The sequence below is a fragment of the Procambarus clarkii genome, chromosome 45, assembly GCF_040958095.1.
Source record: "Procambarus clarkii isolate CNS0578487 chromosome 45, FALCON_Pclarkii_2.0, whole genome shotgun sequence".
NCBI lineage: Eukaryota > Metazoa > Arthropoda > Malacostraca > Decapoda > Cambaridae > Procambarus > Procambarus clarkii.
In genome coordinates, this window is record NC_091194.1 from 36,681,199 (window position 1) to 36,695,972 (window position 14,774).

Below are 14,774 nucleotides of genomic sequence, written 5' to 3' on the forward strand. Positions count from 1 at the left end.
ATCCAATTAATTTCCAAAAGTTTATGTTTTTTAATGAATTATGGGACTGGCCAGTCCTGTTAATTGTTCTTCCTCTACTTATGTTACAGATGTCTTCAAGATGGCCGCACATGCTGTGGGAAGTGATCCATGCTCAAGACTCTCAGTGTCTCACGCTGTGCTGCTCACTGCTAACAGTGCACAGTAGTCCTCCTCACTCCTGCTTCTTCACCCTCATGTAAGAATAACGGGGAAAATAAACACGTGCATGATTCACTATGACATTTTTTATAATTAAAAATTTATTTTGTTGAGAAGGGCGGATACTTGGGGAGAAAGCAAAGGAGGAGAGAGTGAAAGAGAGGAAGAACAGACGCGAGGTGGAGTCATGTTTCCTCTGCCTTACGTGGGAGGCGCCTTGAGTGAGTGGGAGGCGCCTTGAGTGAGTGTGCGGCGCCTTAAACATTGTTCAAACTATATTCTCACCAAGGAATAAAACCACGATTGTGTTAATTGTCATTGTAAAGCAACACAGAAAATATCGACAGAAACAACGATAGCAGGCGGCTCGACATCAGCGAGGCACTACACACAAAAAGGTCAAACCCAGCTATCAACAGCCAATTAACACATAATTACATTCTACCCACTTCATGACCCTAAATCAGCACAGAACCAAGCAGATAAAATGTATACCACATTTATAGCAATTGTTTCGTGTTCTGTCTCTTGCCATTGATTTGTTTCCTGTCACCTCACCCAAAATCATATATAAACATGAAATGGAGTACATAAAAAGTCTTTGAAAATGTGAGAAGTCTTGGGAAATTCTTCTAGGTGTCACACCATAAAAATGTAAAAAAATTAATTTTGGAGAGTTAAATTTTCTAATTACACTCGACAATGAAGAAAAACGTAAGAAATATTGAGAAGATTCGTGTTAGAATTAATAATCTTACCCTTTCGGTCATGTTCAACAACACATGTTTATAAGAAAGACTGATACCAAAATCTATATAAATAAAAATGGAAATGTTTGTTTGTGCATAACCGCTAATCTCCGAAAGTTCTTCACCGATTGCTTTGAAATTTTCACACAATGTTGCATCCGCATCCGGCCAGGTTTTTATATACATACTATATAGATGTCACGTCTGTGACGGTTAAAAAAACATGCTTTTTATGACAAACTGGGTTTTTCCAGTGTTTTTCATGTGAGGGAAATCTTCGAAACCACTTTACCGATTGCTTTGAAATTTAGACACAACGTTGCATTCGAATAGGCGTCTTTTTATATACCTACTATATAGATGCCACCTCTGTGACAGATTGAAAAACAGCGCCATCTGTTGAACATAATAGCAACATGCACTATACTAAATATATCACAATTCCATTTCAAATTTTCCGATTGCATTGATAAACTTTATTTTCCTAGATTTCTATTTATTTATTTTTTATTGAATTATTTTGTGTAACATTGTGTTGGAATTGAGCTGTGTTGTTTACTATACCATTCATTTCGTAGATATAAGAATAGATGTCACAGGTAAAACTATGCTTTTCTTGAAAAACGTCGCCATCTGTTGCATGTGAGAGCAACACACACGCTATACTAAATGAGTTTGAATTCCGTTTCAATGATTCTGATTGCACTGATAAATTTAATTTTCATAGATTTTTATTTATTTTCATTTTGATTTAATTATTTTATGTGAATTGTGTTGGAATTGAGCTGTATTGTTTACTATACCGTTCATTTCGTGAGTATACCTTATTTTTTTTCATATTTTCCTTTTATTTTTTAACTGTTTTTCTTATATTTCAGTGATGGGAACATCAGATCACTTGATGCTCCCAATTTTCTGATGGGAACATCAGACCATTTGGGAAGGCATCGGACGAGGGAGTGGAGAATCGTGGAGATGACGAGGGGACGGACGCGAGAGATGGTGGGGAGGACGAGGGACAAGGGAGGGGGTAATGGTGGGGAAGGATGAAGGGATGGGGGAAATTGGAATGGTGGGGACGAGGGGATGGTAGAATGGAGAATGGTGTTGACGACAAAAGGACAGAGGAGTGGGGCATGGTGGGAAGGAAGAGGGGATGGTGGAGTGAGAATGGTGGGGGAGGACGAGGGGACGTTGAAGTGGGGAATGGTTGAGAGGCCAAGGAGACGGGTGAGGGGGGATTGGTGGGGTGGACTGGGGGACAGGGAAGGTTGCTGGGGCTCAGTAACGCATGGCCGGGTACTGCTAGTATACAAATATACAACAATATACAAATATATACAAACAACAAGGTAGTGTGCGAAGAACTCAATAAGAAATCCAGGAGGTCTTCACAATAGAGCAAGGAGAAGTCCCAGATATAAGAGAGGGAATATCTAACCAGACACCACTAGTCGAGTTTGTGATTACCAGTGGGGAAGTGAGGAAGCATCTGCTAGGGTTGGATGTGACAAAGACTAAAGGCCTGGATGGAATCTCTCCTTGGATACTGAAGGATCGAGGCTCTGAGCCAGCCACTCGCCAGGATGTATAACAAATCACTGGTTACAGGTGATTACTTGATGTTCCCAATTTTCTGATGGGAATATCAGACCATTTGGGAAGGCATCGGACGAGGGAGTGGGGAATGGTGGGGATAACGAGGGGACGGAAGTGAGAGATGGTGGGGAGGACGAGGGGACAAGGGAGGTGAACTGCCAAAAATTTCTATGACAGCTAATGTAGTCCCGATATTCAAGAAGAGTGATTGACAGCAGGCACTGAACTACAGGCCAGTGTTCCTAACTTGCATACTATGCAAGGTGATGGAGAAGATTGTTTGAAAAAAAGCTAGTGGAACATCTACAGTGGAAGAACTTTGTATCGCAACATCAGCTTGGGTTCAGGGATGGCAGATCACGCCTCACAGTATTGATTGAGTTCTATTACCAGGAAACAAAAATCAGACAAGAATGAGAGGGGTGGGCAGACGGCATATTTTTGGATTGCCAGAAAGTCATTAACACAGTACCACATAAGAGACTAGTGCACAAACTGGAGATGCAGGCAGAAGTGAAAAGGAAGTTACTCCACTGGATAAGGGAGTACCTAAGCAACAGAAGACAAAGAGTCACTGTGACGGTTTAGGTCTCAGAGTGGCGAGGCGTCACCATTGGAGTCCCGCATGGATCAGTTCTTGGACCTATTCTGTTCCTGATATATGAAAATATTCTCCAAGAACACATAGACGTGTTCCTCTCAATGTATGCTGATTATGCAAAAATTATGAGGAGGATCAAGACAGAGAAAGAAAGTATGAGGCTACAAGAAGATCTAGACAAACTGTAGGAATGGTCAGACAAATGGCTACTAAAGTTCCCAAGTAAATGTAAGATAATGAAACTAGGGGGAGGAAATAGGAAGCCAGACACTGGATACCGAATGGGAGATGAAGTCCTTCACGAAACGGACAGAGAGAAATATCTAGGCGTTGATATCATGCCAAACCTATCTCCTGAAACCCACATCAAAAGCTTTGATGTCAACATACGACATTGGCGTCGTATGCGAGGCTAACTAACATCAGAACCGCCTTCAGAAATCTGTGTAAGGAATCTTTCAGAACCTTGTATACCACATATGTAAGAAAGTAATTAACAAAAGAAGGCGCCAAACCGGGAAGGCTATTTAGCACCATCAAATGTTTGGAATAATCAGAGGGTGCTAAATATCACCAAGGATGCCAATACGAGAACAGGAACGCATAAGGTGAATGATATCAGGAGTATCTGATTCACCAAGAATGTTATCGAGGGACAAGGAAAGCAAGAAACACGCTCGTCCTGGAAGTCAGGACATTCAACAAGGATATGTATGACCGTAAGAAGGGCAATGAAATTTGGACAATAAGGAGCAGGACGGCGCTCCATTAAGTGACCAGGAGTTTAGCGTGTATGGCCAATATGCAACCTTGCCAGAGCCATTTCCCATCGACGGTTATGGTGGTAGGAGGATGGTCATGACGACACACTGGATGGACCGGATTAAATGACCAGAGAGCCATGAGGGAACCCCGAGAGTCAACGACATCCACAAAAGAAGATTGACAATGAGAAAGCTGGAGACGAAGAGCAAAGAGAATAGCATAAAGTTCTGCTGGGAAGTTACTAGTCTCCGGAGATAGGCGACACACATAAGTGCGGTCAGGAAAAACAACAGAGAAGCGTACACCGTCTGCAAACTTAGACCCATCGGTGAAGATGGAGACAGAGTGGGAGTGCAAAGAAAAGATCAAGGAAAAGGCGTTTCAGAACCGTAGGAGGGGTAAAAGCTTTAGTGATGAAAGTCAAGAATGTACAAAACTTCGGAAGGGGGACTCTCCATGGGGGCAAGGAAGGAACAATATGAGGAGAAATATTAAAAATACGAACTGAAAGAGAATCCTGTAAGCGAGATAACCAGAAAGAAAGAGGGAGGTGGTGAAGAGGAACAGGAACTACAGGAGAGGTAAAAGTTAAAGCACGACAGGAGCGAGAGGAAGGATGTTGCAAGGACAGTCCAAGATAGCAAAGACAGTAGCGATAGCGGCAGTCCTGGAGAGATAGGTAGCCAGTGTAAACATACAACCGGAGGGTGGGAGTCGAACAAAAGGCATCAGAACTGAGGCACAACCCAGTATGGTGCAAAGCATCAAGACAGCGAAGAGTAGAAGGAGAAGCAGACGAGTAAGCAAGGCAACTATAATCGAGTTTAGACAGGACGAAAGAGGAATGTAAAACGAGGAGAGTGCGCCTATCCGCTTCCCCAAGAAGTATGGGACAAAACCTTAAGGAGGGTAAGGGCCTTAGAGCATTCATCTCGGAGGTAAGAGATATTGGGTGACCAAGACAAACGATTGTCAAAGATTAACTCCAAAAGCTTAGCGGAATCCTTGTACAGAAGGGGTTGACCATAAAGCGATAAAGAGGGATGAAGAACGACACGCTTCAGAGTAAAAATCATAGCATGTGTCTTAGACGCAGAGAACCTGAAGCCATGATCGGTGGCTCAAGACGACACGGCATCAATCGTAAGTTGAAGCTGCCGTTGAAGGAGAGGTGAATGATCACCTCGACAGTAAAGGGTCAGATCGTCGACATAGAGAGCGGAGAAGATGCTAGAAGGAAGAGAGGAAAGAAAATCATTGAGTGCAACTAGAATAAGAGTAGTGCTCAAAACACTACCTTGGGGCACACCCTCGTAAGAGGCAGAGAGAGTGGCACCAAGCCTCACTCGAAAGGAACAATGTGAGAGGAAGCTTTGGAGAAAGAGAGGGAGATTACCACGAAGGCCAAAAGAATGAAGTTAGAACAGAATATGATATCACAAAGTGGTGTCTAAGCCTTTTCCAGGTCAAAAAGGACGGCAACAACGGAGGTCTTCGCAGCAAAAGCAGTACGAGTATAGACCTCCAAGTTCACCAGGACATCTGTTGTGCTGCGGCACTTGCGAAAACCAAATTGAGAAGGGAAGAGACGGTGATAGTGTTTTAAGAACTACATCAGACGAACGTTAACCATACGTTCAAAGAGTTTCGAGACACAGCTCGCGAGGGCAATAGGGCGGAAGTCCTTAGGGGATGTCACAAGAGACCCTGGTTTCCGAACAGGGAGGACAACGACATCGAGCCAGTCCTCACGAACTGACGACGACTCCGAGACCCGATTATACAGACTCAGTAAATACTGAGACATGCACGGAGGGAGATGGCGTAGCATCTCTTAATGAATGCCTTCGGAGCCTGCTGCCATAGAACCGCAGAGGGCCAGGGCAGACCGAAGTTCAGAGAGAGAGAAGGGATCGTTATAGGGAAGTCTGAGATGAGTACAGAAATCTAAAGGACGAGATTCAAAAACAGGTTTACGAAGAAAGAAAGATTGAGGAAGATGGGAACAACAGCTAACAGAAGAAAAATGGGAACCCAGTTCAGTCGCAACCTGCAATGGGTCCACCTCAAGAGTACCATGGAGGTGAAGGACCAGCGAGACATCAGGAAGGAACTTATTGCTATCATGCGGATACGCTTCCAGATCTGCGGCAGAGGAGTTTCGGACGTAATGGAGGAAACATAAGACTTCCAACACTCATGATTAGTTGTACGGATGGCCCTATGGGCCACCGCACTCGCCTTCCAAAACAATAAGAATCAGCAGTCTTGGCATCTCTTCAAGGCTGTACGCTTACAGCGGACAACCTGAGCACAGTTGACATTCTACCAGGGAACGTACTTCAGTGGTCCCCGAGAGGGAGAGCTAGAAATAGAGTGGAGGGCAGCGTCGAAGATAGTGTCATGAAAAAGGAGGAGGGCGCAAGGGAGAGGCAGAATGGAGAGGTCAGAGAGAGCAGCACGGAGGGTAAATAGGTTTCAGTCTGCCTTGGTAAACTGCCACCTAGGGAAGGAGAGGCGAGGGTAAAAATAGAAAAAGGTAACAAGGATGGGGAAATGGTCACTGCCATGGAGGTCATCAAGAGACCGCCACGTGAAATCCAAGTAAAGAGACGACGAGCAGAGAGAAAGAACAAGACTGGAAACGGTGTGAGTCCGAGAGGCCTAATGAGTGGGGTCAGCAGAATTCAGAAGAGACAGGGAAGAAGAGAGGATGAACGGTTCTAGAAGGCGACCCCGGGTGTTTGTCAGAACATCACCCCAGAGCGTATGTCGACAATTGAAATCACCCAGCAGGAGCACAGTCTCCGGCAAGGAGTCCAGTAGGTGTATAAGATCGGGAAGAGAAAGTGGGACATTTGGAGGGGGAGGAGTTTGAGATAAATGGAACAAACCGTGTATCATTTAAGCACAAAGACACGTGCAGCAGAACACTGAAGAGGCGATGGAAAAAGTAGGGGGAAGAAGGAAGAGAAAGGAATAGCCTGGGGGGGAGAGAAAGGAATAGCCATGGAAGCGACCAGGACGAGCACCAAGCATCGGCTCCTGGAGACAGACACAAAGGAGTGAAAACTGTGAAATCAGAAGTTGGAGTTCATGGAAATTGGTATAATATCCGCGAATATTCCATTGAAGAATAGACATCGACAAGAAGAGAAAGGACAGCAACAGAAAACAATGAAGAAACAAAGGTGAAAAAGGAACACAGCACGTTAAAGAAGCTCAGGATCAGGATTAGGGCCAGTGAAGTCAGGGTTACGGGGCATGGGTAAACTGAGTAACAATGAAGGGAAGGGTTCGGGAGGACCGACCATAGGCAGACGTGCAGGGTCCAGAGGTGGAAGAGGAGGAGGGGAAACAACCGAGGGTCAAGGACAGCAGCAGGAGGAGGGGCAGAAACCGGAAAGCGCACCTCAGCAAAGGCAGCAACCGAGAGGGAAGCGGGGTCCAAAGAAACCTCCAGAGCAGGAAACGGGGACATCACTACCGAAATGGGAGAGGACGGAGCGAGAGAGTCAGAGGTAGGGGGCGAGGAAGAAAGCGAAGCCTTCTTACCCGCCGGGGAGGAAGAAAGAAATGAGCCAGGCTTTGACTTCTGACTCAAAGAGACAGGCGACCCAGGCAACAACGTACTGGGCAACAGACTCAAGCGTCTCAACAGGAGAAGAAGAACGAGAGGAAACAACACGATGACCACTGGGAGAGTGATGGACATCAGATCTCACAAACAGGCGGCATGGAGAGCTAAGAGACGGAGAAGAAGGATGGGAAGGAGGATCGGAGGGAGATGAGAAAAAAGACACTGGAGACATTACAGACTGGGCAGAGAGAAGTGGATTCCCAGACAGAGAACCAGGAGGAGGTCCCTTCGGGACAGAACCTAAAGGAACAGAGGAGGAGGCAGTGGGCGTTTCTGGGATTACGGCCTGGAAACAGTTATGAGACTGAGGAAGGTGGGAAGGAGGAAAAGAGGAAGAGCGCAACACGCTGGCATAAGAGACACCAGCGAAATGGTGGAGACGACAAACCTGGCGCCTTGCCTCAGGAAAAAAACAACAATCCCGGTGCTTCAAGTGTAGAATGGCTGCTTCAAGTTTGTAATGTATACACGTGCTGGAGAAGGTAGAGTGGGCCTCACTGCAACTCAGGTAGCGAGCCTGGGGAGAAGTGCACTCCGACTTAGAGTGACCCTCGTCCCTACACATGGGACAGAGAGAGACAGTACTAGAGCATCAACCTCCAGCATTTATTACAGAGCCGAGGATAGGGAATGTACTCCTGGATGGAGCACCTGGCAACAGAAAGAATGACAGGGGGGCGGAAGGGTCCTACCATCAAAGGTAATCTTCACAACCCAAAGGGGCTGACGGCGATGACTACGAGGGGGACGAGCAAATGTGTCCACCTCCAATGGAGGACAGAATGGCCCTGGGCTTCGAGGATATGCCGAATATCTTCGTTGCAGTCCTGTAGATTCCTAACACCGGTTGCAAGGGGGAGAGGAGAACAGTGCCAAAACTGGCATTCAACTGAGCGTTCTTGGAGGCCCAAACAGGAGTCTCGCCAAGGCAGGATAAGGCGGTCAAGTGGGTGGCTGCATCTTGAGAAGGAGCAGCAATGACACGTGTACCAAGACGGGTGGGGATGAAAGTAAAAGAGGCATCTGTTTAATCAACAAGCTGCCTATGGAGGGAGAAATCGGCAGGTGTAAAATCCAGAGGGAGAAGATCAAAGTATTTGCGCCACGAAGCAGGACCAAACAGGGCTTTGTATGCATGAGTATGGGAAGGGATCATGTGAGTTCGGCCGTGGCGTGGACGGCGGTGAGAACCCCCAGAGAGAGAGAGGGGTTAAATGGCGCAGTAGTCACAATGAGAGACGGAGCCGTGCCAGGGGTCGAGGTGGTCATCACTGGGGGCTTTTTGCTCGATCCAATGACAGAGGAGGGAAGGGAGGCGAGGGGAGTAGTCAGGAGGGTCAGAGGAGCAGCAAGGTCAGGGCCTAATGCTACGGGGGGTTACAGAGCCCGGTATTCCAACACAGTCCGACTCGAGGGCTTCGTCGCCCACCCCACGAGCCCCATCAAGCACAAGACGAAGCTGGAAAAAGTTCAGAGGTATACCACTAGGTTAGTCCCAGAACTGAGAGGCATGAGTTACAAGGTAAAGCTGAGAGAACTGCACCTCACGTCGATGGAAGACAGATGAACCCTGGGAGACATGCTCACCACATACAAAATTCTAAGGGAATCAACAGGGTAGATAAGGATGGATTATTTAACATGGGTGGTACACGCACAAGGAGACACAGGTGGAAGCTTAGTACCCAAATGAGCCACAGAGACATTAGAAAGAATTTGTTCAGTGTCAGAGTAGTTAGTACATAGAATGCACTAGGAAGTGATGTGGTACAGGCTGACTCCATACACAGTTTCAAATGTAGATATGATAGAGCTCGAGAAGCTCAAGAATCTGTATACCAGTAGATTGATGTTTGAGAGGCGGGACCAAAAAGCCAAAGCTCAACCCCCGAAAGCACAACTAGGTGACTACAACTAGATAAGTACGAATATTTTACCCAAGTCTTGAACTATGTTGAAGACATAAGAAGGTCAGTAAGCAGTTAGGGTGGCTATAATATAATAACCGTCATTGTGTTAACACTTTTGAACCCAAATCAAAATATAATGCTATTTTGTCAGCTTTATCTTGCACCTTTACAACTATTTAATGGTACTATGTTCACCTGGACGTATACAAAGAAGGGAGACATAGGTAATACCTGAAATTTCAAATTTCCCTTATTAATAGTAACAGGAGAAGGCCTATTGGCCCATAGAGAAACAAATTATATTCTCTTAATAGACGAAGAGAAAGGACAGATACTGAGGAAGAACTGAAATCAATGAAAGGTATAAAAAAGATATATCAATCAATAGTTAATTAAATTAACACAAACTGTAACTAGAAAAAATTGATATAAATGGGACGACCTCAGATTTAGAAGAAACCTGGGCAAATATGAATTTACAAAAAGGTTAATTGACTGATGGAAGAGATTATTACCTGGTATAAAACTACACGTTGTATAGTTGGATTGTTTCAGGCAAGGTCAGAAATATATTTTGAAGAATTTTGGCTGGGCATTATAAGAACTGTCTCGCATCATCCTATAGGCCGTTTGCAGTTTCTTTCATTCCTATGTTTTTATGTTCTAGTCAACTAGATATGATGTAAAGTGCTCCGAGATGCTGGGGATGACGTGAGCATCACGTCTCTCTTTATCTTAAGAGTTTACTAAAAACTACACGACAAAAGGGACAAAATATTTGCTAACCAATTGTCTGACAATGAAACATGTATTATAACATAAGAACGTAAGAATGAAGGAAAATGTAGAAGGCCTATTGGCCTACATTAGGCAGCTCCTATTTATATCGACCCAAACTCATTCAAACATATGTTTAACCTACGCTTGAAACAATCAAGGAAAGCTACGTCAATTATGTTATGCGGTAATTGGTTCCACAAATCGACAACCCTGTTTCCGAACCAGTATTTACCCAGGTTTTTCATAGCTTTAACCTTGTTACTGAAACAGTATTTATCCAGGTTTTTCATAAATCAAAAATTATCCAATTTATATCCATTCTTTTGTGTTATATTATGTGTTGACCGAGGACCTGGCGCGAGTGAGGCGCACACATGATGTGTATGAGTCCACCACCTGCCGGCATTCTCAACGTCACGAAACTGCGCCTTACCCTAACCTACCAGAAGGCACATGAACAGAAAACGGGGCATTATGTCAGTTTCGCGAGCCGCTACCGTTTTCTAATACACCAGATGTGGTCATAGGTAAAGTACACGTCAAAATGCGACGTACTATTATGAGGACGATGTGAGTGTATGTGTAGGAGTAGACTGCACGTGTGTATGTGTTAACACGGATAAGAATATCACCAACGACTTGTAATTGATGCGCTGCCATCATTGCACTCCATAGGCACCTTACACAATCACGTACACCACAGTCACCGTACACAATCACGTACACCACAGTTACCGTACACAAACACGTACACCACAGTCACCGTACACAAACACGTACACCACAGTTACCGTACACAAACACGTACACCCCAGTCACTGTACACAAACACGTACACCACAGTCACCGTACACAAACACGTACACCACAGTTACCGTACACCAACACGTACACCACAGTCACTGTACACAAACACGTACACCACAGTCACCGTACACAAACACGTACACCACAGTCACCGTACACGTACACCAGTCACCGTACACGTACACCACAGTCACCGTACACGTACACCACAGTCACCGTGCACAAACACGTACACCACAGTCACCATACACAAACACGTACACCACAGTCACCTTACACAAACACGTACACCACAGTCACTGTACACAAACACGTACACCAGTCACCTTACACAAACACGTACACCAAAGTCACCGTACACAAACACGTACACCACAGTCACCGTACACGTACACCACAGTCACCGTGCACAAACACGTACACCACAGTCACAGTACACAAACACGTACACCACAGTCACCGTACACGTACACCACAGTCACCGTGCACAAACACGTACACCACAGTCACCATACACAAACACGTACACCACAGTCACCGTACACAAACACGTACACCACAGTCACAATACGCAAACACGTACACCACAGTCACCTTACACAAACACGTACACCACAGTCACTGTACACAAACACGTACACCACAGTTACCTTACACAAACACGTACACCACAGTCACCTTACACAAACACGTACACCACAGTCACCTTACACAAACACGTACACCACAGTCACTGAACACAAACACGTACATCACAGACACCGTACACAAACACGTACACCACAGTCACCTTAAACAAACACGTACACCACAGTCACTGAACACAATCACGTACACCACAGTCACCTTACACAAACACGTACACCACAGTCACTGAACACAAACACGTACACCACAGTCACCTTACACAAACACGTACACCACAGTCACCTTACACAAACACGTAAACCACAGTCACCTTACACAAACACGTACACCACAGTCACTGAACACAAACACGTACACCACAGTCACCTTACACAAACACGTACACCACAGTCACCTTACACAAACACGTACACCACAGTCACCTTACACAAACACGTACACCACAGTCACGGTACACGTACACCACAGTCACCGTACACGTACACCACAGTCACCGTACACAAACATGTACACCACAGTCACCGTACACGTACACCACAGTCACCGTAAACAAACACGTACACTGCAGTCACTGTACACAAACACGTACACCACACTCACTGTACACAAACACGTACACCACAGTCACTGTACACAAACACGTACACCACAGTCACCGTACACAAACACGTACATCACAGTCACTGTACACAAACACGTACACCACAGTCACCGTACACGTACACCACAGTCACCGTACACGTACACCACAGTCGATTTGGATCAATATGTAGGTTTTTCCATCCTGACATGTGCCAAACCTCACTGGAGGACAGAAAATGCTATGACCTCAGCTGCCCACACTTTCACGTGAAAGGCACGGAACGCTACATAAAGAGTGGCAAGCAGGATAATGAATTTGGAGGAAACTCTATAAATTTTTTATACCAGACCAGCAGGGAATTCAAAAGGAGCAGCATGGAGAGTGTATGGAACTGGATGCCAGATCCACTTGCATTCCAGAATTACAGATACAATTACCCACCGAAAGGGAACTACAACTACGACAGAAAACTGCCCTACAACAATCAGTACTGGTCAGAACAAACTCATTATGTCCACGAATAATGGACTTGCCGAAAAAGTCTCCCATTCAAACTATCACTAATAGAGTAACCTCAATCATCTTTGCCAACATACAAGGACTGAAAACAAGAACAAACAACAAAGTACAGTTCATAAATGGCCACCTCACGGAGTCAAATGCAGTATTTGGAGCTTTCACAGAAACCCATGCAGGGGAATTGTTGGACAGTGAGATCTGGATTCCAGGATATAACCTATACAGGTGTGATAGGAAAATTAGGTCACATGGAGGAGTGGGTCTGTATATTAGGGAAGACCTTGTATGTTCGGAGCTCCTAAACGTTACAAATGAGGTGGTAGGGGTACTGGGATTAAAAATAGAGAAAATAAATTTAGTGATTATACTAATATACAAACCGCCAGATGCAACGGCTGAGGAATTCACAGAACAGATAAGCAAAATAGAGAATAGCCTTGATAATTTGGAGAACCCGATACCTGATATTATCTTCCTAGGTGACTTCAACTTGCCTAGTCTCAGGTGGAAAATAGCAAACAATAATATTATACCAGGAAATCTATCAGGACCTAACCAACCACAGATTAGAGAACTACTTAGATTCTGTGACAAATTTTCACTCAATCAGCAGATATCGGAGCCAACGAGAAAGGAAAATATTCTAGATCTGGTCTTTACGAACAATGCAGACATTATCAGAGACATTACGATATCAGATACCACATACTCAGATCACAAACTCATTGAAGTGCAAACGACCATCAATACTCAGAATAGACCTAAAACGTTGTTAAAGCGAGAGGGGCTATTCAGTAAATTCAATTTTAATAATAAAAGGATAGACTGGGAGATAATAAACAGGGAACTTACAAACATTCCATGGGGAACTGTTCTAAATAATACAAGTCCTACAGAAGGAATAGAAAAACTGACTTCAGAAGCGTATCAAGTCTGTCTGAAACATGTTCCTTTGAGGAAAGCCAGAAAGAGATCTAACGTAGAAAGAGAACGCAGACGACACTATAAACGCAGGAAAAAAAATAACGGAACTGCTTATGCAGACACGAATTTCCCGTCAAAGAAGGAATAATTTAAATAGGGAGATTGAAGAAATCGAGCGGAAATTGAAACACTCATATGAAACTGAAGAAAGGCAGTTAGAACAGAAAGCAATTCAGGAAATAAAGAAAAATCCAAAATATTTCTTCTCATATGCGAAATCAAAAGCAAAAACCACTGCCAGTATTGGACCTATTCGTACAAGTGAAGGTTCATACACGGAGGATGACAAAGAAATTAGTGAAATCCTAAAAAAAGCAGTATGAGGACAAGTTTAGCACTCCAATAAACAACATGAAGGTGGAAGATCCAGACAATTTCTTTATGCGGGATATTCAAACCCCTGTAAATATAACTGATATAAACACGAGCGCACTAAATTTTGAAAAAGAAATTGAAAACATGCCCATGCACTCGGTCCCAGGTCCAGACTCATGGAATTCAATATTTATAAAGAAATGCAAAGTGCCGGTAGCACAGGCACTCAGTATAGTGTGGAGGAAGAGCTTGGACACGGGGGAGATACCAGATGCACTTAAAGTAGCAGACATAGCCCCTCTACACAAGGGAGGGAGCAAAGCATTGGCGAAAAATTATAGACCAGTTGCACTAACCTCGCACATCATAAAAGTATTTGAGAGAGTGATTAGGAGTCAGGTCACCAATTTCATGGAGACCAATTACCTTCACAACCCAGGCCAACATGGATTTCGAGCGGGAAGATCGTGCCTCTCACAGCTACTTGAGCACTACGACAAAGTCACTGAGGCATTAGAAGAGAAACGGAATGCTGATGTGATATACACGGACTTCGCAAAGGCTTTCGATAAATGTGACCATGGCGTGATAGCACACAATGAAGTCAATGGGAATAACCGGTAAAGTAGGACGCTGGATACTCAGTTTTCTGTCAAACAGGACTCAGCGAGTAACTGTCAACCATATAAAATCT